Raw genomic sequence first — 23,271 nt, forward strand, 5'->3', positions numbered from 1 at the left:
CCTCGCCCTCTCCTAGAAAGGCCCCGCCCCGCGCTCCCAGCCGCGCCCTCTCCACGGGAGGTTCCGCCCCGCGCGCTGCGGACCTCTGTGCGTCCACAGCAGGACCTGCCCACCGGGCCGCGCCCCGCGCGCCGCAGCGGGGCCTTGGCAGGCCGTGGCCACACCCCCGCGGGAGACCCGGTCCCCGGGGCTACCCGCCCCGAGCTCCGCCTTACTCACAGGAGACCCGCCCCATTGGGAGCTGGACCCCTGACCACGCTTGCGGTCTCCCCACCACACCGGGTTTCCCGGGTCACCAGGCCAGCCAGGTGGGTCCGGAGCCCGGCGATCAGTGCAGCCGCACACTGGGTTCCTCCCTGGTCCTTGAGCCGCGTGGACCCACAGCTGAGGCCGGATCGGCGGAGAATCCAGTCCTCAAAGTGGGTCCGTTTCTCCTCTGGTCTAAATGGGCGCATGGGAAGCTGTCCTCTCCCTCCCACCCCTCAGGCCTCTTAGGGGCTTGCCCCGCGCTCCTCTCCTGTCCTCCCAGTCCCACCGCCACCCAAGGGAACCTGTGCAGCCCTGGGGTTCTCCCTTCCCTGCCGCCCCACAAGAGTCCGCTGGCCACACCGCCTCCCCTGCAGGCCCGGCCTCAGTGCCGCCCGCCCGTGGGCTACCTCTAGAGCACCTACCCTCTCGCGGCCCCTTTGCCTTAATGCCCCTCCCAGATGTCACTTTCTTGGTGGAACCGACCTTGACGGCCTGCCGGCCTGCCATAGTGCACCCCTTCCCATCACTCACCGCCGGGTCCCTCGTCACCTCACGACATTCCTGCACCCCACAGACTCTGGGTCTGGCTCCAGCCTCCTCCCACCTCACCCACCTGCTTCTCCCTGTGCTCGTTGCCCCTGCTGGAAAGAGCAGGAGGTACCTTGCACTCCCTGACCTGTTCTGCAATGTGAAATTTGAGGCTGAATAATTTCGTTGTGGGAGCTGCCCTGTGCATTGCAGGTTGTGTATCAGCATCCCTGGCCTCCAGGAACCAGAGGCCTGTAGTACACACACACACAGACACACACAGTTGGGACAGCTGTAAATGTCTCCAGACATTGCCAGGTGCCCCTGGGGGACACCATCACCACCACTCGAGAGAGAGAGGCTTCCTGATGAATGGAGCACCAGTTTTTCTGCTCCTCTTCCTCCTGCTGGCACCACAGAGCAAAGGGGAGAGACAAAAGGAGTGGGTGAATCCAGGCTCATTTTGCTGGAGAGAGGCTAGCCTCGGCAGCCAGCCGTGGCCACCAGTCTCCCCTTCCTGAGGACCATCCCTCCTCCTGTGGCCCCTGTCCACACCTATCACGCCTTTCTCCCCAGCGCCTGTCATGCCGTTGGCTCCTCCTGAGCCCAGGCTGTTTGCATGCTGCTTTCAGGCACCTATCCCTCCCCTGCAACCCACACCCTCCTTCCTCTCCTCATCAGGGTCAGCATGGTAGGTGCCACCCCTGGCAGGCCCTCTCTGACCTCCCGGGGCCCACCTGGGCACCTGTGTGGCCTGTAACTCCCTCTTCTCTTCTTGCACTTGTTGCTGGTGACTTTGACAGCTGTCTCCCATCCACACCGCTGCCTTGATGTGTCGTTATTTAGTGAATGAAGGAGGGAATTGATGTGGGAACCCATGTGGGAAGTGTGACCCCAGTTTCTAGCCTGGTGACTGTGGATTTGAGATGCGTCCCCCAGGCCTTGCCCTGAGTCACCCTGGACCACACCCAGTCCTCACAAGCACCCTGGCAATTCAGCTACATGGTGGGGACCCTCTGCCGGCAAGGCTGAGGCCAAGGCCCACTGGCTTCCCAGTCTCTGTTCCTGCTCTCCAGGAAGACAGCCCTTTGATGCCACACCCTTTCCTCTGGCGGGTACACCACGCTGGTCTGGGCTGCGTTCTTCTGAGCAATTACGCCTGGTTACCAGAATTGGAGCCCGGGTTCCTAGCCCTCAGCCTCCACCCAGGCACCGTGTGTCAGGAGTAACTTGTCGACGTTGGTGACTCACTCAAGAAGGTGAGAAGAGTCAACCCTGACCCCAACCCTCCCCATCTGAAGCCAATACTCGCCAGGACTGCCATTTTCTGGATATCCTGTTGATCTGATCTGCTCCTGGCCCGAGACCTCCCCTCTAACGCACTCATATCCATGAGAGAGAGGGGGTCCCAGCAGCTGTGCCACCTCACACTGCACTGGTAATGGAGAAGGCTGTCAGCCCTCCACATCACACACACTTTGGGCAAAATGACTGAGTGTGTGACAGTCAGCTCACCGACTTACTGCCATGAGAAAACATTTTAAATGGCCCATTTTCAAGGCGTGATAAATCTAAGTACTGGCAGCCAGCCTGCGAATGTAACAAACCGCATAGCTCATGCACCTAGAAGATCACAATAAGCAAACAGAATGTAGAAGAGGGGTCAGCCCATAAAAGGGAAGAAAGTTTCGTTATTGGAAAATTGAAACTTAAGTGGGGAAGGCGACGGGGTATAACCTTATAAGGGGGATAATGAAGCTTAGGCAATGTTCTGGAAGATTGTAACCCCATAGTACTCGACCAGTGAGGAGGAGGGACTTGCATGCTAGGGGATAAGTTGCTGTGACTGCCCTGAGTGCGCCTACCGACCAGACACCGATCTCGCAAGACCACTATTAAAAGTCTTGCTTTCACTGTTCGTGCCTCTGAGTCCATTCTTCGGGTTTGGATGGGTGAGCTTGTTTCTCACACTGCCACATTGCCTCTCCCAATATTCCTGACAAATGCCAGACAAGGGCTTAGACTTCATCCCTGTTCTTACATGGGAAACACGGGAGCAGAATCTAAGCCGAAACACACCTGAAAAGGTCACGGCAAGGCCAAGGCAAAGCTCAGAGACAGGGTGGCCCTTGTCATGCATGGCCCGTGGAGGGGCCGAGCCTGGCTTCAGCACCCCAGCCACCCCAGGCAGTCCTCAGGGTGTTCTCAGTCCTGCCTCATGTGGGTGCCAGGGTCAAGGAGGGTCCCTCACCTCACGTCCTACCATCAAACTTTTATCCTGTAGCCTGGGGCTCAAAAGCAGAGGGTCTGAGGGTGACATCAGAGAAACTGGCAGATCAGGAAGCTCCGGGAACCCATCCCTGCCCTGGACAACAATGGTACTGAAAGGAACGATCTTAAGCAGTGATCCTGGAAACCAGCAGAACGCTTTTGCAACATTCAGGGGCCAGCTTAATGAAGAACCTGGTCCATTTCAGCCAGTATTGGTCAATTTCCACCTTTATGGGAACATCTACCATCCTCCAACCATCAACCCAGTGGCACACAGAGGAATACAACCCTGGTACACAGCAGCACTATTCACAACAGCAAAACGGTGCAAACAAAATGTGATCCATCCATACAGTGGAATACCATTAAGCTATAAAAAGGAATGAAGTACTAATGCATGTTATGACATGGATGAACTTTGAAAATATGCAAAATCAAAGAAGCCAGTCACATGCATGGAACTGGAGAAACTTATGTTAAGTGAAATGAGACAGAACAGAAAGTTAAACACCGCATGTTCTTGCTCATATGTGGAAGCTAAAAAAAGCTGGCCTCGTAGAAGTCAAAAGTAGAACAGAGGATAGTAGAGGCTGGGAAGGGTGGAAAGAAGGGAGGGAGAGGGAGAGATGTGTTGAAGGATACAAAATTATAGCTACATGGGAGGAATAAGTTCTAGTATTCTACACCAATGTAGGATGACTCTAGTTAACAATAACATATTATGGGTCAGGTGTCGTGGCTCAGACCTGTAATCCCAGCAGTTTGGGAGGCCTAGAGGGGTAGAATCACTTGAGCCCAGGAGTTCAAGACCAGCCTAGGCAACATGGTTAAATCCCATCACTACAGAACATACAAAAGTTAGCCAGGTGTGGTGGCACATGCCTGTAGTCCCAGCTACTCAGGGGTTGCTGAGGCAGGAGGATCACCTGAGCCTTGGGAGGTAGAGGCTGCAGTGAGTCATGATGGTGCTACTGCACTCCAGCCTGGGCAACAGAGTGAGGCCCTGTCTCAAAAAAAAAAAAAAAAATCCAAACCAAAACAACAGATATGTAGTTTCAGCTAGCTAGAAGGAGAATATTGAGTGTTTGTAATGCAAAGAAATGATAAGTGTTTGAGATGATAGGTATGCTAATTACCCTCATCAGATCACTATACATTGCATGTGTAGAAATATCACTAGGTACCCCATGAATATGTACAATTATTATGTGTCAACTAAAAAATAAAAATAGCCAGGTGTGGTGGCTCATGCCTGTAATCCCAGCAATTTGGGAGGCCAAGGCAGGAGGATTACTTGAGCCCAAGAGTTCTAGACCAGTCTGGGCAACATAATAAGACCTCATCTCTATAAAAAAATACAAAATTAACCAGGCATGGTGGTCTGTGTCTGTTATCCCAGCTACTCAGGAGGCTGAGGTGAGGGGATTGCTTGAGCCCAGGAGGTTGAGGCTGCAGTGAGCTATGATTGTGCCACTGCACTCCAGCCTGGGCAATGGAAGGAGACCCTGTCTCAAAAATAAAATAAAAGTGAATTTTTTTAAAAAAAAAGAAAGATGCCAGACACAGACGACCACAAGTTGTATTGTTCAGTTTATATGAAGAGTTCAGAATAGACAAACTGATAGAGACAGAAGTCACACGAAGGCAAGCCCATAGTGTAGCCTGGTGAGTGTGGCACTGGTGAGGGCCTGGAGGTGGGGGACGGGAGGAGTGGGAGGGGCTGCCAAGGCCCACGGAGTTTCTTTGGGGTCTGGAAATACTCTGGGGCTAGAGAGTGGTGATGATTGCTCAACCTTGTGTGTAGACTAAAAAACCATTCGATTGTGCCATTGAAGTGGAAAAAATTGCATGGTATAATGCAAAAGGTAATAAATGAATAGTATAATGAATTATATCTCAATGAAGCTGTTATATTTTTTTAAAAAAAGCAAAGAGCTCAAAGTTCTAGCATTTGCTTCAAGGAAGCCCGTGGCTCTGCACAGAGGCGAAGGTGGGCAGGGGCTGCCAGGGGCCGGGCTGCAGAGAGGGCAGGGGGAGAAGTGAGGGGTGCAGGGATCACAGAGGTCACCACTCACGTCCAGACCATAGCAGGGCAGGCCTAGCGCTGGGTGCCCAGGCCCACGGGAAAGGCCACCTGTCAGGGCACTTGTGGGAACAAGGCTGGCCTGAAAGTCACTGGCTGCATGTGACAATCAATGAAACAACTGAGTTTCACAGGAGGTCTGTAAATCCTAGGAAGCAGGTCTTATGCTCAGCTGGGGACCCTTGGCAGGTGGCTACCCTGAGCCAGCTGATGGCTTTTTTTTTTTTTTTTTTTAAAGAGACAGGTCTCTCTCTGTTGCCCAGGCTGGAGTGCAGCCGTGTGATCACAGCTCACTGTAGCCTTGAACTCCTGGGCTCATGACCCCCCTGCGTCAGCCTCCCAAGTAGCTGGAACTATAGGCTGGACTGCACCCTGCTAATTTTTAAAAAATAGTTTTTGTGGAGACAGGGTCTAGCTGTGTTACCCAGGCTGATCTGAAACTCCTGGGCTCAAGCAATCCTCCTACCTTGGCCTCTCAAAGTGCTGGGATTCAGGTGTGAGCCACTGTGCCCAGTCGTGGATTATTTTGAAAGAATGATGCCCCACCAGGGCCAGGGGATCCAGGTGGGAGTTATCAGTGGGGAGGTCCTCAGGGAGATCAACTGGATGGGAGGTGAGTGTCGGGGACAGAGGGGTGGGCTCTGTTCTCCAGCTCAGGAGACAGGCAGATCTGAGACGGCCAGATTTGGGCATGTGGTGGGGACCCAGCTGCTGGGCGCCCCCAAGGTTGGGCCAGTCACCAGGGCCTGCCACTCCCAAGGAGGAAGCAGACAAGAAACAGACCTTCGAGGGTAGAGAGGCCACTGTGCTGCCTGTCCGGGCCCCTGGGGACATGCAGTCAGCTGAGCTCAGGACTCCTTCCGTTCCCCGACTTGCACTCATTCCCAGCGAGATAATTGTTTCTCCTCAGCCATGAGCATGACACTGGAGCTCTGGCAAAGTCAGGTTTTTTTTTGTTTTGTTTTGTTTGCCATGTGCCTCCTACCTGTACCCTGAAATATTTGTTTCTCTGCCAGAAACGTGGCTCCCTGCATTCATTCTGATTTGTTGCATTTTTCTGCTTGCCCTGGAGCCACTTTTACCAATATATTTGCTCTGTCTGCAGGCAAAGGAATTCATTCACATTCGTTTAATTTGGGGCTTGTCTTTCCATTATCAGCCTGCCTGCGCCAAACCTGGGCTGCTGGGTATATAAATTCCCTCATCGGTACGTTATCCCCTTATGCACTCCATGCTGCCGTTCACAGGTCCTGCTTGAGTTCTATTTAGCTATGTCATTTTATTCATTTTTTTCAAAGCTAGTGAAATGTGATTGCATTTCCTGAAGTTAAGATTGTCTGCTAGATCCCAGAACACGCCACTATTTATGTGAATGCAATCACACTTCACCACTTTATATAATCATTTTCAATGCATGTATGAGGAAAGGTATTTAGATCCCCCCACCCTCGCCATATTGTTTCCTTGCAAAATTAGGGTATATTCTGCTGACAAGCATGGTGTTCACAACCTTTCCGTGCAGGAGCTACAATCACTGCTCCATTTTATGCGAGAGAAACTGAAGCTCAGAGAGGAGGAGGGACTTGCCCAAGAGCCCACAGCAATATTTGAAGCTGGGGTCACTGTCCTCAGAGACATTTACGATTTCCAGGAGTCATATGTGTGCTAGGTCCACGGAGCCCACTGCCCCCAACCCCCACCCCAGGGAGATGCATGTGTCTGGCACCAGGTGAGCCCGGGCTGGCATTGTCCTGAGGGCCTGCAGGCCAGGGGTCAGGAATGTGGGAGCCCAGCTGAAGGGACCCGAGCCCTCCGGCAATTGGAAGGGGAGGTGCCGATGGGGTTGGGGCTGGGTAAACCTGTGCATCTCCGTGGTTGATGAAGTGGGATTCTGTGTGTGAAGAGGGAGGCAGGCTTGGGGTGCAAGACCCCTTTGCTGGATGGAGCAGATGTGAGCCTTGGGAAAGCCGAATACCACAGTGACAATAGCAGCCGCATTGACCCCAGATGTTGTGATGTCCCAGGCAGGCCCCACGTGGGAGCACATGGACTGCAGAGGGAGACTCCAGGCGCTGGCTTTGTGCCAGATGGGGTTTGGGACTCCTTCCTTGGGGAAGTGAGAATAGTAACAATAATGCCCCCTCAGATTATTGTCAAGATTCAGGGGGCACCCAAGTTGTTTAGCACAAGCTCCAGCACCCACTAAGCACACAATAACCCAGAGCCATGATCTCTCTGCCTGAGCAGGTAGCAGGGTGGGGGACTGAGAGGCTGCAGAAAAGCCTCAGAGCCTCAGACTCCCTGCAGGCTGGGAGGGGCCCTGGAGAAAGTCGGCTGCTGACTTGGAGAGGTCGAGGCCAAGCTTGAGCTGGGCGGTTTACAGGTAGTGGTGCTCACTGTGAGATGCCCCAGCTGGCATCAGTCTTGGGGCCCCAGACAAGGCTGAGCCTCCCAGAGCCTTTCTGTAGGGTGGCTGGGTGCCTGTGATGGCCAGTCACCAGGGACCTTGTCAGGAGGGCTGACAGGTTCCAGGCAGAATCTCAGAGGGCCGCCCCTTTCAGAGGTGAACAGGAGGTCAGAGGACATGCCACATGGGCTCCTGTGGAGTTGAGATGCTTAATGGAGCCACATGTCTGGTGATGCCAGGCCAACCGCCCAGGATGGCCACACTCTCTCTCCAGCCCATCCGAAGCAGTGCATGTGTCTGGAGTGGGCCTGGTGACACTCTTGCTCAGGTGGAGCTCTCCTCAGGGAGGGGTGCCCGGCCGTCCCCTGAGGTCCCCCCAGCCTGACCTAGCTCTCTCCCCCAGGGGGGCAGTCCCCAGTGTGCAGGGATAAGCTTGTCTACTGTTCCCAGAGCCTGACCTGGCCTTGTGTTCCCTGCTGGGTGCCGGCAGGGCTTGTAGCCTCAGCACTGACCGTGCCTCCTGGGCACCCACTTAAGGGCTTGGGGGCTTCCCAGAGGAGGTGACAGCTGAGCTGAGATGAGGAGGACCCAGGCTGGTGAGGGAGAACCAGGGTCTCAGGGAGCACAGGGAGACAGTCCATAAAGTCACAGGAAGACTTTGGCCCAGGAGGGTGAAATCAGCACCCCAGACTCATCCCCAAGCCTGCCCCACTCTAGCCAGGGCAGGGTCGGGTTGGGGGGCTGGCAGCCTCCACTTCTCACTTCTTTGCCATGGACACCCCCATGCCCCCGTCTTCCTCCAGCAGCACAGGAATCCCCAAGGGCCCCATCAGTCCCAGCTCCTGAACCAGAGGTCTCAAACTGCAGGCTCTGCTGGAGGTCCGGGCATGGGGGGTATCGGGGGCTCCCACCAGCCCCCTCCCAGGTGTCAGAATGTCAGCAACCTGTGCCTTCCAGCAGGCACTCCAAGGTGAGTTCCCTTGGGTGGAGGACAGGGACAGACGGTGCTGTGCACATCACAGCTGAAGGCTCGGGCTCTCCTCCTGTCACAGAGCCCTTCAGGGGCTTCAGGCCTCATGTGGAGCCTGTTTCCTTGGCTGGTGTGGGAGGTGTTTCAGCCCCAGGTCTCAGCCAGCCGTCACCCAGCGGCACGGTCAGAGCCGGGCCTGCCTGGTTCCCTGGGCTGGCACTCTGAGTCCAAGGTGGCACGGTTGGGCAGTGACCCCTCCCTGAGCCCCCAACCTCTGACCTCCTAGGCACTGGCCTGAGCCGTGGCTTCTGAAAAGGAAAACCTGGAAATTCCTTCAATGTCCACCATAGGTGATGATGGGCTCAGAGCACCATGGGGTGTGCCCAAATGATGAGCCCCTCCCTGCATGTCAGTAACAGGGACACACATCTCTGATGTGAGGGGAGGGACGAGTCTGAGTGTGTGAAGCTGTCTGTCCACGCAAGCCACATGTGGATGGGGGGCAAGGACATGGAACAGAGGAAGACAGGAGGACTCCCGACTTACATGGCAGTGTTTTTCCATCAACCGCCCTTGTATAAAGAGCCGTCTTTACAAAGTAATACAATACTTTGTATTACTTTTGCAAAGTAATAACGCCTTGAGTTAACCCCACAGTTTATCTTGTAATGTGGAACAGTCAGGGCCAATTGAAGATAAGCAGCCCCCTGGGGCTGACCCATAGCAGGGGCTGCTGGAGCCAGGCCCTTAGGGGTATTCGAGATTTCTTTAGCCAGGCCTGCGGGGCACTGGCAGGAAGCGCCTCCATAGCTGTTCACGGCCTTTGTCTCCCCTCTGGGAAGGGCACTGAGTGGAGTCAGGTGAGGGGCCTGTGCTCGCCCACCAGGGTTGTTCAAACACAGGCAGCCGGGCTCCCTGGCAAGCTCCCGGGTGCCCTGTGAGCAGCTCTGACGTCGGTGGACAGTGTTCCCAGTGAGTCTGCCGTCAGTCCTTGTGCCCAGCATTGATTTTCCTTCCACAGTCAAGCTAGGCTGTGTTGTTGGTACTCGCTGTACCTCCAGGTGCTCAGCAAGCTGACCTTGGCCTCCCTGGCCCCATGGCTGCATGAGGCTAATGTCCCCCTGTGCATCCCGCCCCAGTGCCCCCGCCAACAATAGGGCACAGAGGGGCTGGCCCGTGGCTTTCTTGAAACGGTGCATTTCATTTCTGATTACAAAACCAAGGCGTGCTTTGGTAGACAGTGTGGTGGATATGGGGAAGGATAAAAAGGACATCAACCTATTCTGACATTCCAGCACCCAGGGCAGGGACCCAGAGAGGAGATTTGGGCGTATTTCTCTCCATTGTCTTCTCTGCAGGCATGACACAGGTGTGCACACACACATCCAGTCCACTGACGTGTACACAGCATGAACACGTGTGGGACACTTGCCCTGCTCCGCAGTGTGTGTGAGGCATGTGCACATCCACTGCCCTCTGTGGAAGGCGTGTTCACACCTGTGCACATACCTGAGGCCACTCTATCACTGCAGGCCCCTGTGCATTTCCTGGGAGGCATGTTCCCATTTCATTAAGAATTCTCAGCCGGGCGCGGTGGCTCCCACCTTTGGGAGGTGGGAGCAGGTGGATCACGAGGTCAGGAGACAGACACAGGCAGCACTTTGGGAGGCTGAGGCAGGTGGATCACGAGGTCAGGAGATCGAGACCATCCTGGCCAATATGGTGAAACCCCATCTCTACTAAAAATACAAAAATTAGCTGGGCGTGGGGACATGTGCCTTTAATCCCAGCTACTCAGGAGGCTGAGGCAGGAGAATTGCTTGAACCAGGGAGTCGGAGGTTGCAGTGAGCCGAGATCACACACTCCAGCCTGGTGACAGAGCGAGACTCCATCTCAAAAAAAAAAAAAAAGGAACTATTCGTGATGGATCTACTCCAGGCCCTGCCTTGCCATCACTAGCCGCAGAGCAACTCACAGCCAGTGCTCTCCTCACAGGGGTCTGAATGGCAAGGAGTGAGCCCCAGGATAACCCAGGACAAGCGGCAGCAACAGGGTGAGTTCCCAGGATGCTGGACAGGCTGTATGCAGCTCCCGGTTCTCAGCGGGTGCAGAGATCCCAGGGAAAGCCAAGAGATGACTCCTGCACTTGTCCTGCCAGCAACCTGCAGGGGTCGGTGGGATCAAGAGTGACAGCAACCACAGGCACCCAGACATCCCCCCAAAAGAGCAAGGGGGGCTCTGGGTGATGTCCTGGAGGGGCAGGAGCGAGGAGGGAGGCCTGGGGCACCGAGGGCGTCTCATCACATGGGCTCTGTCCCAGCCACAGTGCTGTCTCTCCCTGAGCCCTGCATAGCCTCCTGCCCACAGGTGAAGACCCAGCCTCAGCTCCCTGCATGCAGCAGGCCCACCCATCCATCCCTCTGTTCACACCAGGAAGCCCAGAAGCAGGTGGATGGCCTCTGTCCTGGCAGTGCAACGTTGCTGAAAGCATCCTCCAAGAGTCACCCAGCCCCACAGACACTGATGGAGGACAGCAATGGCGCTTCCTGACAGTGACCACCATTCACTGAGCACTCAGCAGGGGTGGGTGTCAGGGTCAGCCTCCACCATGTCACTGTGGGAACAGCCCCCAGGACCTGCTAATCCATTTTATACATCAGGAGGAAAGCCAGGGAGCATGGCACACTCTCCAGCTACGGTGGGGCCAGCACATTGTCCAGCCACCTTGGGCCAGTGAAACGGAAAAAGTTCCCTTGTCGCCCTTGCAGGGTGTGTGAGAAGGGGAGTGGCGTGCTTCTTCAGTGCTCCGCTGCCCAAACCTCCAGGGGAGCTTACAGACGGGCAGGCTGTGGGGCTCCGACCCCGCAGCAGTGTCTAGGGGTGAATGTTGACAGCTGAAGCCCCAGTGGGCGTGTGTTACGGGGACTCTTTTAGTTTGTCGTCTGTAGGGTGGCTTGTGTTAGTCAGAGGGCTTTCTGGATCCTGGGGTTCTTGCCTTGTGTACCAGAAGAGTCAGATCACACGTGGACTTGGAGAATGAGTTTATTGAGGGGAGGTGGTTTTATTGAGGGGAGGTGGCTCCCAGCAGATAGGGGAAGCCAGAAAGGGGTGGAGTGGGAAGGTTTTCCCCTGGAGTGGGGCCGCTGAGCGCCCGGGCTCTCCTCCAACTGCCCCAGCCAAACTCCGTGTGGTTCTGCCAGTCGGTGGCCTGCCAGCATGCTGGTACCTATCAGTGCGTTCATCTCGATGTCCAGCCGCCCGTGTGTGTCTCTGCTGATGTGCTCCTCTCCACGTCCAGCTGCCTGTGTCTGTCTGCTAAGGTCTCGGGGGGGTTTCTAATCACAGGATGGGGGCGTGGCAGGCCGGTGTGGTCATGAGAAATGCAACATTTGGGTAGGAAGTGCCTGTTCTCACCTAGGTCCGTGGGGTTGGAGCCCTAGTCAGGGACCACGCCCTCCTCTACTCAGCACTTCCCTTCCCCGCTTCCGTATCATTTAAATGGACCACATTTTCCCTTCCCAGCACTTGCTTTCCATATCAACAGCACATTCTCCAGCCACTGTGGGGTCAGCACACTCTCCAGCTACGTGGGGCCAGCAGCGGCTGGGCTCCATCTCAGGTCTGCACCAGACCCTCATTCTTAAACCCCTGCGTCTTGGCCTGCCCATGTCCCAGCTTCCCCAAGTCTTGACTCCCAATGTCCCAGCCTCCTTGAAGTCTCAGTCTCCCTGTTCCAGGCCTCAGCCTCTCCTGAGTCCCTGCCTAGCTCAGTTCCTACCTCCCACATCCCCTCCCCAGGTCTCTGCTACCATGGCCCACCCAGCTGCACCCCCGCCCCACGCGTCTCCTGGGACCCAGGAGGCCACTCATGGGCTAAGCCTGGTGGCATCTGCGTGTAAACCTTGCTCTGAGCACACGCTCATCGCTGTGGCTGCTGACTTTCACTGTGCATATTAAATGCCATTAAGATGAATGGGATTGTTTTTCAGTGTCCAGAGGACTGCAGCACACGGAGAAACAGCCGCCCTGCAGGGCCTCTCCCCGAGCTCTGGCGGGTGAGCCCTTGGTGGGAGGGGCTGGGGAGCAGGGACCCATTTAGTGTGTGGTTGAGGGAGAAGGCAGGAGGCAGGTGGGACCCTCCCCGGAGCCTCTCCTGAGATGCTCTAAGGGCTGAGAATGGGAGCTACTTGGTGGGAGAACCCAGCGGGGATTTCCTATCCCTGGGCTGTGGCCATGCCGAGGACCCTCTTGCTGTTGCCTCTCCCAAGGCCACTCGGCCCCTGCTCACTGTGCGACCTTACACAGCAGCTCAGCCTCTCTGAGCCCCTCTGTCATCTTTAGCCACTGCCCACCAGAGTCCCCTGGGAGCCGCTGGCCGAGGCAAGGCTGGGCAGGGGGTTGACATAGGCTCTCACGCCTTCAGATGCCCTCAAATGGGATTCAACCCCATCTTGGCTCCTGAGACCTCCCAGCCTGGGCTCTGAAGGTCTGTCCAGACCTGCAGGTAGATGGCTGGGCCTGCAGGGACAGAGGCGGCCGGCGGAGGGCAGCAGAGGGCCGCAGAACTGTGCGGCCGGCACTCACCAGGCCGGGATGTGTCCACCCTGCAGGCAAACAGCCCTGCCTCTGCCCTGGACCTTGTCTCACCCCAGGACACCCCAGGCCCTGGCTCAGCTGCAGCAGGGAGGCCAGGCCTCACCCCTCTCCCTCCTGACACCTGCCCAGCCACTGGCTTGGGCCACTGCCCTCCAGGCCTCTCCTGCCATCCACCCCAGCACTGGGCCCCCTGATGCCCCTGCTTCCCTCCCAAAGGTCCCCCCTAGACACCATCCTGGCCCAGTCAAGATGCCAGCACAGGATCTCTCCAAAACACTCCGGGCCCTGGAGGACAGGGTGAGGCTCCAGCACCTTCCAGGTGGCACTCATGATCAACAATCCCAGGGGCCACGCACCCTGGACCCACCTCCCCCAACACAGAGACCCCAACACAGGCCCTCAGCCATGAGTATGGACACACAAGGCTCCCGGGGTATGGGCAGAGGGTTGACACTGGCTCATAGCATGGGCACCATGGCACAGGGTGAGACAGAGACTCAGCCCCCAGGGTAGTGGCCAGTGCTGACCTTGGGCTGGGCCAGGGCCTGGCCATGCTGAACCAGGTCTGAGCATCCTCAGGGGCCAGCCTCTCCCTGTGTGGTCTCCACAAAGGTGGCCATGGGCTGGGCCCACCTCGAATTCAGCACCTTGAGGGCCACAGAGCCTTGTGGCCCAGGCCACTAGTGGTCCCTTTGTGTTCTCTGGTGACAGGAAGCCCCCATTCCCGTCAGCCCAGTCTGTCAGCCCCCTCTGCCCTGAGGTGAGGCTTCTATGACCGGTGAGGCCTATGGTCCTGGCTCCAACCTCGGGACCCACTCCCATGCCCGGCTCCCTGCCAGACCCATACACCCAACCCAGCTAACACCAGCCCCACCCCCTCCTGCCCCATGGGGGCAGTGCCCTCCACTCTCCTTCACTGGTCCCCTCTCCGTCCCCTCTTCCTGCCTCCCTGCCCTATCCGCTGGGCCCTCATTGTCCATCCTTCTTCCACCACTCTTGAGAAACCTCCCACACATGAGCACCCATCCATCCCCACACCTGCTCACCAGGCCTGGCTGGGCCTGACCCTCTCCTGAACTGAGGGCTGCAGCCTGGTGGGCTCGGTTCATCGGCACAGACTTGTTTCTGTCACAACAGTTGGTGAGGACTGAGCGACCATGGCCTAGCCAGGTCTCCACGGCCTGCCCCGGGCACTGTGATGCTCCAGGGTGGTGCAATGAGGGAGTAGCTGCAGGTGGCTGACAGCTGGCTGAGGCAGAACACCCTGATTGGGGCTGCCCAGAGGGGAGGTGGACCCCTGGGCTGAGGAAGCCCCAAGGAACAGAGTTGAGCCCTGAGCAAGCAGCACCTGAAACCCACCCCACCAGGCTCTCACCAGCCCCACGAGCCCAGCACATCCCACCCCACTGCATCCCAGCCAGGCTGGGAGCTGAGTGCTGGTCACTCAGGGGTTTAACCCTAATGTCCACCTTGCATTGGGGGTGGTCAGCTTTTCTTTTGATGTTGATGGAGGGAGATGGTGGGGCCGCCCAGCGGGGTCTACCTGACCACAGCCTTTGCCTTCTTCTGGATGCCTCCCCTTGGGAAGCCCTGTGAGAAAGAGGCCCGAGTGCCCCGGGGAGAACCCCACACTTCCCAGAGGAAGTTGGGCTGGGGGCGGCACTGACCACTAATCCGGAGCCGTGGGCTAGACATTGGAGGTTTCCATGTGTAAGGAGAGGAGGCCCCTGGGAGGCAGAGCAGGGCTGGGAGGTCCCCAGGCAAGGCGTCCCCTGGCCACAACTCAGCACCTGGCTTCCCCCCTCAATTGCCAAGAAAATGCCACCTCCCCTGGTAGATGGCAGCACATGGGGCTCCCAATCAGGCGTGGGGTTTGGCAGACCTCTGGGTCCTCAAGTCCCAAGTCCTGGTGTGGCGGATGAGCACCAGAGCTTGGCTGCCGGTGAAAAGCCTGTCTTCCCAATTATCTGCAGCCAGCGTGCCTCAGGGATAATTGGCTCCCTGCAGCTCCTGTCAGGCCCCTTGCCTCCAGAGGAAGCTATTGGGGAACAGGCTGGGCAGCACAGGCCCCAGAACAATCTCACTCATGTCAGAGCCCCAGATACACCAAGCAGCCCCTGCAGTCCCAGCGACAGCCCCCCAGGGAGGCCCTTCCTGAAAGGCAGATGGTGGGAGGAGGAGGTGCTTCGTGGAGGCCATGGTGCCCTGGGAGAATGGTTTATTCTCAACCTGGTTATTCAGGTCTATACGCTGGGAAGATGGGAGCTGCAGACCCCGCTGATGCCCAGCCCCGCCCCCAGCCCCAGCCCAGATCTCCCCCAGCCTGGCAGCTCCTCCAGGCTCACACACAAGAGCTCCAGCAGGTCCCAGCCTGGCCATGGCCCCACCTGGCTGCACACCTCTGTCCTCGGGGCCCATCGCCCCTTGGTGCCCTCTGTCCAGCCTGCAGGAGCCTGCACTGAATGTCTGCAGGTCCCTTGGCAGGGTCTCAGGTGACTTTTGAGAAGCTGGCGAAACCACAAACTCCCTCCTAGGACCCAGCATCAATTCCAAAGCTTGCCTTCCTCTCCAGGGCTCAGGACTGACACCTGCCCAGGGCATCCATGCACAAAAGGGCCCCTTCGCCAAGCGCCTGTCTAGCAAATGACAGCCCAACTCAGCAAATGCCCACACCTCCCCGAGGGTCCCCAGAACATGGGCTGCCTGGTCCTGCTGACTGAAGGCCCCGGCACCCGCATGAGGGTGGGGCTGTCTGATTCCGGCACGTGCCCCAGGAGCAACCCCTGCGGATGAGGGCTGCTAGCCAGGTAGGCACCCCACTGACCTGGCTTCATCTCACTCTTCCCTGAAGCAGTGTTTTCAAGGACAGGGGCAATTTGAAACAAAAGAGTTGGCTGATTAAAGGAGCACCCTCCTACCACTAACAAAAGATGGGCCAGGGCCAGAGCCAACACCATATGCCACAGCACGCAGAACAAAGGCCACATGTCCTGTCCTCAGCTGGCCATGTGTCCCCTCCAGGCCTGTCCTGGCTTCCTGACCGCCTCATCTCCACTGTCCCTGGTAGCCGCCCTCACTGTACCCTTCTCCATGCTGCCCTCTGAATGAAGTCACCATGTCCGAGGGGACATGGATGACTCCAGTTGGCATGGCCTTGCCCATCCCTTGGGGCTGCAGCACAGTGGCCACCCTCTCCTCACTGCTGGGAATGTTCTGGAGCTGAGTTGGTGCAGGGAGGGTGAAGAGGCCCCGAGCCCTCCACACACCCACCCCTGGCAGCAGTTAGCAGAGGCTGGGGAGAGAAGGGTGTGAGCTCTTGCAGACATGGCACCCCAGGGTATCCTGTGCCAGGGGACACTTTGGCCATGAAGGGACTGTCTGGGCATGGCAAGCTCTGGGGGGCATCAAGGGTGCCCTGACAGCACTTGTAGGGGAGCAGGGTCCCAGTCTCAGCACAGTCCAGTCAGACGGGCCTGGCCTGAGTTCCAACTGCCTCTCCCAGCTGTTTGACCCCAAACATCATGGTTTTCTGGCCTCTGGAATGGAGCTGGGGAGGGATGAAAGCATTACCGAGGGTGGAAGAGGAACCACAAAGTCCTGTGGAAGGGCATGGCAGCTGTGAGCCTTTCATTCTGAGTATCTGAGACCCCAGGAGGGGCTGGGCGCTCGTCTGGGCTGAAGTCTCACAGTGAGGGGCGGCGGCCACAGCCAGGATGCGCCATTCATTGCCATTGAGGAGGTCTGGGAAGAGAGGTGGTTTGGGAGGCACCATCCGGGGTCCCTTGGCTGGAGGGTCCCGTCTTTGGAATGGAGGGGCCGGGGACCATTCCAGAACAGTGTCCAGGAAAGAAGGGGCTCTAAGCGGGCCGTCCAGCCCCCTCCTGCTGTGTGGGGCTCTGTGCTGAGTGCATGACCCCCCAGCCCCCGGCCTGTTTGATGGCTTCTCCCCTCCCCTCTCTGCTGCCTAGTCCCCTGGAGCTCTCCCTTCCCCACCATGGGGCTGAGTTAAAGAAAAAACTGATTCCAGCAGATGAGGGGAGGAACAGCCCTGCTGGAGGCAAGGTGGGCGTGGGGGGAGTTTGTCTCCCCCGATGCGCAGGCAGTGGCTGGAGGAGCGTCTTCGGGGGTGGAGAATGAAAGCTCAGACTCTGGCCTGTGGGTCCCAGCTCTAGGCTTCCCAACCCCCAGGCTCCCCAAAAGGTCTGTAGTGTCCTGGGCACCCAGGCCCCGATCTCGGGGGAAGGGGGCACAGTGCCTCCCACAAGCGGCTCGGCCCAGCCTCAGGGCTCCTCATGTACACCCAGGGTCTCTGGACTGGGCATCTCCTGCACCCTCCGCTTCCCTCAGCTCAAAACCAGGGCAGATTCAAAACGTGCGTGCAGCTCATCGTACACACGGGTTTGGAATTTCCAACGCGGTGCCTCCAATTTCATAAAATATTGCCCCACTTTAGACATTCTCAAGGAAAGGAAATGGGGGCTGGGAGGGACCAGGGCCTGTGGAGGGTGGGGCTGGGGGAAGCAGCCATGGGACCCTTTCCCCGCTCCTTTCAATCTGGCTCAGATATTTTTAGATGAAATAAAATCTTTGATTCGGTGGTGGTTTCTGCACTGCCCCCAGGGTCTGGGGTCAGAATTCCCCCGCTGGGGCACAATAGGTGCCATTTCCCATATTTGGGGGCTCAGGGAACAGGGTGTGAGCCATGAGGGGAGGGGCTTGGGAAGGTGGGGATGGGCCACTGGAGGCTGTGGGCCGGCATCCTGGTGTGGCAGCCTCCACCACGGCAGGCAGGTCATTTGATGCCCAAGGTCCAGGGCCCCCTGTCCAAGGCGAGGAGCCGTGGCTGGGTCTCTGGGGAGGCCAGGCTGCCTGCAGTGGACCGGCTGTACCCTGGAGCCCCGCGCTAATGCCCATCCTCAGATGCTCCCAGCTCCGGCTTGCCTCAGGGCCTTGGCACTGGTGGCCCCTCCCGGTCTCCTGCCCTGTCTTCAGAGCCTATGGCAGCAGCCCCACCTGATTTCCAGCTCTGCAGTCTGCTTTGGGCCGCATTTCCTCATTGCAGGCCCAGCTGGCTCTCAGCATGGTATCTGCCCGGGTGCCCGCATCACAGAGACTGGGGTGTGGAGGATGGCAGGCTCCCAGGGACCCTCTGGGCTGCTCTCCAGGTTGGGTGCATGCTGGACGCTCACTCCACTCTGCCCTCCATTTGCCCATGCTCCGTCCACCCAGCCGGGCCCAGAGGGTCGGGGGTGTGTGGGTGGGTGCTGTTCAGAGGCCCTGGCTATGGGGCAGGGGGCCCAGCCTCAAGACTGAGGCCTGGCCCTGAGCGTGGGCGCAGCCTGGCTCCCCGACTCTCCCTCCCCATAAATAAAAGATTCCCTTCCTCCTTCCAGCTTGCGCAGCCGCCGCCTGCTCGCCGGCCCGGCCCTTTGTGCCCACGCGTTGCCATGGAGATGGGCGATTCAAAGGCCTGGCACTTCAAGGCTTCCCTCCTCTCCTGGCGGGCCGGGGCGGGGGTAGCCGGGATGGTTGCCCGAGCCCAGTGGGTGCCACCTCCTCTCTCCATCCAGCAAAATGCCAGATCCTGCCAGGGCTAGGGCACCCACCAATTCTCACTCTGGTGTGGGTGGCTGACTCTGGCCCCTACCCCGAAAACAGATGTGCTTTTACAGGGACCTTCTTCAAAGTTTGATAGAATAAGGGAAACTGAGGCACAGCTGGTCCCTTGGCCATCCTGGGGAACACAGAGCCGACTCCCTGTCTCATGCACCATTCGCACAGTGGGCTGCTTTCAGCTGTGTGCTGTCCAGGGTCATCAGCCTCCAGGATGTGGCCCTGGGGAGAGGCTGCCCTTCCTCCATCCCAGCATGGACGGCCCAGGGCTGGAAGCCGGGATTTGGGGTGAGCTGCACGGGGATGACTAATCCAGCCACAAAGCCGTCCCCTCCGCACTCTGCACGCCATGCGGGTTGGAGCTATCTCTGAGTCACCGTCGAGACGTTGAGAATGTCGCAGGGTCTTTGAGGCTCTTCCGCTCCCCCCAATCCTGTTCCCCACTCATACTTTTTATATCCCCACAATCTGCCCTTTAATCATCTCCTAAGACTCATGCAACCAGCAGAATCGACAGCAGCACTTTCTGGTTCAGCCACTGCCTCCCACCTACCCCATTGTGGCAGCCACTTGACGTTTGTTGCCTGCTCACCGTGGCAGCCAGGTAAGTCTGGGACCCCTTAGAGCCTCGGTTTCCTCTCCTGTGTAATAGAAGCAGTCGTCCGCTCTTAACAAATGTCCAGAGATGTCTGGGGGCCAGGTTTCTGTGCTGGGCCTGGGAACAAGACACCTGATTTTGGGTGGAGATTCTGTCCCCCTTGCTCCACCCCATGAACTCTGGTGAGGGTGACCACCACACACCACAGTACTTCCTGGCCCCAAGTGGCTGGCCCATCAGGGACTTCCCAGGAGTCACTGGTTGGAGGGAAGGAAGCCAGGGAGAGGTGGCAGAGCCGGCTGCATCCCAAGGCTGTCTCCAAGGGGCCCACCCTTGGCCTCCATCCACCCCTCCCTGGCCCAGACCCGTGTCCTGCCTCAGCAGCCCAGCCTACGGCAGCTGTCCCTTCACAGGCTGCAAAGATGGTGGCCCTGGTCCTGGCCGTGGAGCAGGCAAGGCGCATGGAACATAAAGAAATATGGCTGTGAAGTGGCCAGGCCATGGAGGAAGCTCGGGGGACCTCAACGTCTACATTAAGACCTCCCAGGAGTGGGTTGTCCCTTCTGGAAGGGTGCTGGGGACAGCCGTGTGGCCCTTTTCAGTGGAAGGATCCCACGTCCTCAGGCAGTGCCATCACATCCCCTGAGAAGCCCTGAAACCCAGGCATGAGGATGCAGCTGGCCCGGCCCCGGCAGGGAAGGGAGCGCAGCAGCTGGGCTCCGGCCCGCCTACGCGCTGATCGCCAGTGTCCTGGGTCAGAAAGCAGGAGGCTTTTGTGCACACATGGGCCTCAGGACTGGGTCAGGGCTCAGGCTCCCCAGATGGGAGAAAGTGCATGCAGGGCCACCGGCTCCCCAGCTGAGGGAGGCGTCCTTGCCTTCCATGCTCAGAGCCCTGTCTCAGGCGCTTGGCGCTCTTCTCTGCATCTTGGGTTTCCAGCAGGCCTGCCCTGCCCCAGGAGTTGTGGGGAGGCTGGGACTGACTGAGATCCCCCAGGAACAAGGCAGATGATTGATAGAACTTGGCCCCGCCTGCTCTCTCAGCCCCCAGAGCCCCCAGAGGTGAGCTCCAGATGTCACCAGGGCTAATTTGGGAGCCCCTGCCCCATAGAGGAAACCCCCTGCAGCAGGCAGAGCCCCGCTTGGCCCCCTCTTCAGCCGAGGGCTGCGGCCCATGCTGCCACCTCCCCTCCCCTGCAGCGGAGCTAGATGATGGCTGTTCTGTCAAGGGGGCCCTCAGCCTAGAGCATCAGCGCCACTCGGCCAGGACTAGTTCAGGTGGTAGTTCGGGGCTTTGACCCTGGCCTGTCTGATCTGCAGGCTGAGCATCCCCTCACCACACTGTTTTCTACAGGGTGGAATGGAAAGGAGGCCAGAGACCGGGAGACCCAGCCACAGCCATGCAGGAGAGGGCTGTTGCCCCTGACCTGAGAGCAACGGTACCAGGACCCTCCATCTACCATTTGCACACAGGGTCACCTCCAGCCCACAGGGCAAGGGGGCCAGGGCCGGGTCCTGAGTGCAGGGGTGTCTTTGGCAGGGTAAGAGTCAGCCTAACTCACACTCCACTGCCACACTTTGCAGTGAGACTGACAGGTGGAATAAACCCATCAGGCCCCCCAGCACCAGGAAGAGCTCTTCAGAGTGGCCCAGGCCTGGCCATGTCCCTGAGAGAGGGGTGCCACTGGTGCGCCCTGAGCAGGGGGTGGGCTACTACTGCTTTGTTCTGTCTGTCTCGAATTTTTGCTAATAAGCCTGTCTTTTCTCTTTTTTTAAAAAAACAAACTTTTTAACTTTAGAACAGTTTTATTTTTGCTGAAAAATTGAGAAGACAGTACAGAGAGATCCCGTCTACCACACACCAGTTTCACCGTTGTGAGCATCTCGAATTGGTAGGTTAGAGTTGCGGAGCCAATAGCGGCACACTATTACCAGCCATCGTCCATGCAGTGTTCACATTTCCTTCGTCCTTACCGATGTCCTTTTCTCCATACCAGGATCTGATTTTGGTCATTGAAATTGCCAAAAACAAGGGGACACAGGAGTGTGTTTGGCCAGGTGGGCCACCTGCTGCTGCCGCCCCCAGATGTTCATCCCAGCCCTCCACGCACTCGGGGGACTTTTCAAAGGGTCTCACCTGTTGGGTGCCAGAGACACCCTCCTGGCCTCGGATTCCTCCTCTGTGATGAAGGCCGGGGCTGCTGGCTCCTCCACACCACGCTCAGCCCCCAGCAGACAGGCAACAGGGGCCTTGTCCCACTGTAGCTGTGGTCAGGTGGTCCAGGACTGGATGGTCCTACGGGGAGCTGAGGTCCCCACCTTGAGATCTCCCTGCCCAAGACACCAGCGGGGTTGGGGTGGGTCAAAGGCCTGTTCCTCCAGGGACTATATGAGGGGCTTCTTAATCTGAGGGTGAGAGGGTTTGGGAGGTGACATGCCAACTCCCACCTCAATTCTCACCCTCCAGTTCTCACCCCACAAACTATCACCATGACTGCCCACCTCCACTTCTCACCCCCACCTCTCACCCCTACCTCTCACCTGCCGCTCTCACCTACCACTTCTCACCCCCAATTCACACCCCTCCCTCTCACTCACACCTCTCACTCACACCTCTCACCCACACCTCTCACCTTCCAGCTCACTCCCTCTATTTCTCCCCTCTCAACCTCTTCCTGCCCTGAGCTCAGCCTCCACTGAAAAGGTGGCCTTTTCCCCAGATAGCTGGGCAGGGGCTGGACTGGACAGATTGCTGGCAGGGGAGGCACACTTGCTCTTCTTTGGTGAGAGTGGCTCTTGCCTCCTATGATCCCGGAGCTCAGGCCTGTCCAGCATCCCTCCTGGAGGCAGCAGGGTGGGTGTGTTCCTGCAGACATGGACAGCCCACCTTGGCACTCAGAGACCAGCAATCCAGCCCCTCCTCCAGGCAGCCATCCTGGATCACTCCCCGCTGCTCTATCTGACTGGGTGGCATCTCAGCACCTCCCCAGGGATGTCTCCAGGCCCTGCAAACTCAGTCCTGTCAGCCCCCAGCCCGCTCTGGGACCCCTCAGGAATGCTCCTTTCCTCGAGTCCTCTTCCTCCCACGGCCTCCATTCCCGCGGATTCTCTGCTAGGAAGCAGATCTCACCCCGTTTCACCATCAGGGAAACTGAGGCTGGGAAGGTAAAGATACTGCCCAGAGCCATGCCTGTGGGAGGCCTGGGACTTGCTGGTGGCCTGTGAAGGTTGGGCACGGGGGGACGGCTGGAGTCCCCAGGACCACCAGGACCCCACCTGGCAGTGGAGGCCTAGGGTGAGGGACTGGGGCTGAGCAGGGCCTCTGTGCTGCCACTGTTGAACGTGACACTGCTCCTGAGAAGCAAGACCAGAGACAAGCTAAGCAGGCCTCTGCTAACGGGGCACTAACAAAGACAAGAAGGGTGAGCAGGCTTCAGGAGCGCTTGGGGACTCGAGGTGGGACGGCCATGAGAACTCGGCCCACGGTCATGTCAGTGGTGGCAAGGAGAGGAGGGATGTCAGCTGTTTTTATTTTATTTTATTTTATATTTTATTATTTTATTTTATTTTATTTTATTATTTTTCTAGAGGGTCTTGCTCTGTTGCCCAGGCTAAAGTGCAGTGGCACAATCATGGCTCACTGCAGCCTCGAACTCCTGGGCTAACGTGATCCTCCTGCCTCAGCTCCCAAGTAGCTGAGACTACAGGCGTGCACCATAACAGCCAGATAATTTTATTTTTTTAATTTTTGTAGAGATTGGGACTCACTATGTTCCCCAGGCTAGTCCCGAACTTCTAGCCTCAAGGGATGCTTCCCGCTCTGCCTTCCAAAATGCTGGGATCACAGGTGTGAGTCACTACACTTAGCCTGTTTTACTTTAAAATATATATATTTCCTGTTTTGAATGGGTATCCCCTCCTTCCACCCCATCTCCAGTGACCTGACACCCTTAGCT

This window comes from Nomascus leucogenys, chromosome 7b (assembly GCF_006542625.1).
Source record: "Nomascus leucogenys isolate Asia chromosome 7b, Asia_NLE_v1, whole genome shotgun sequence".
NCBI classification, from domain to species: Eukaryota; Metazoa; Chordata; class Mammalia; order Primates; family Hylobatidae; genus Nomascus; species Nomascus leucogenys.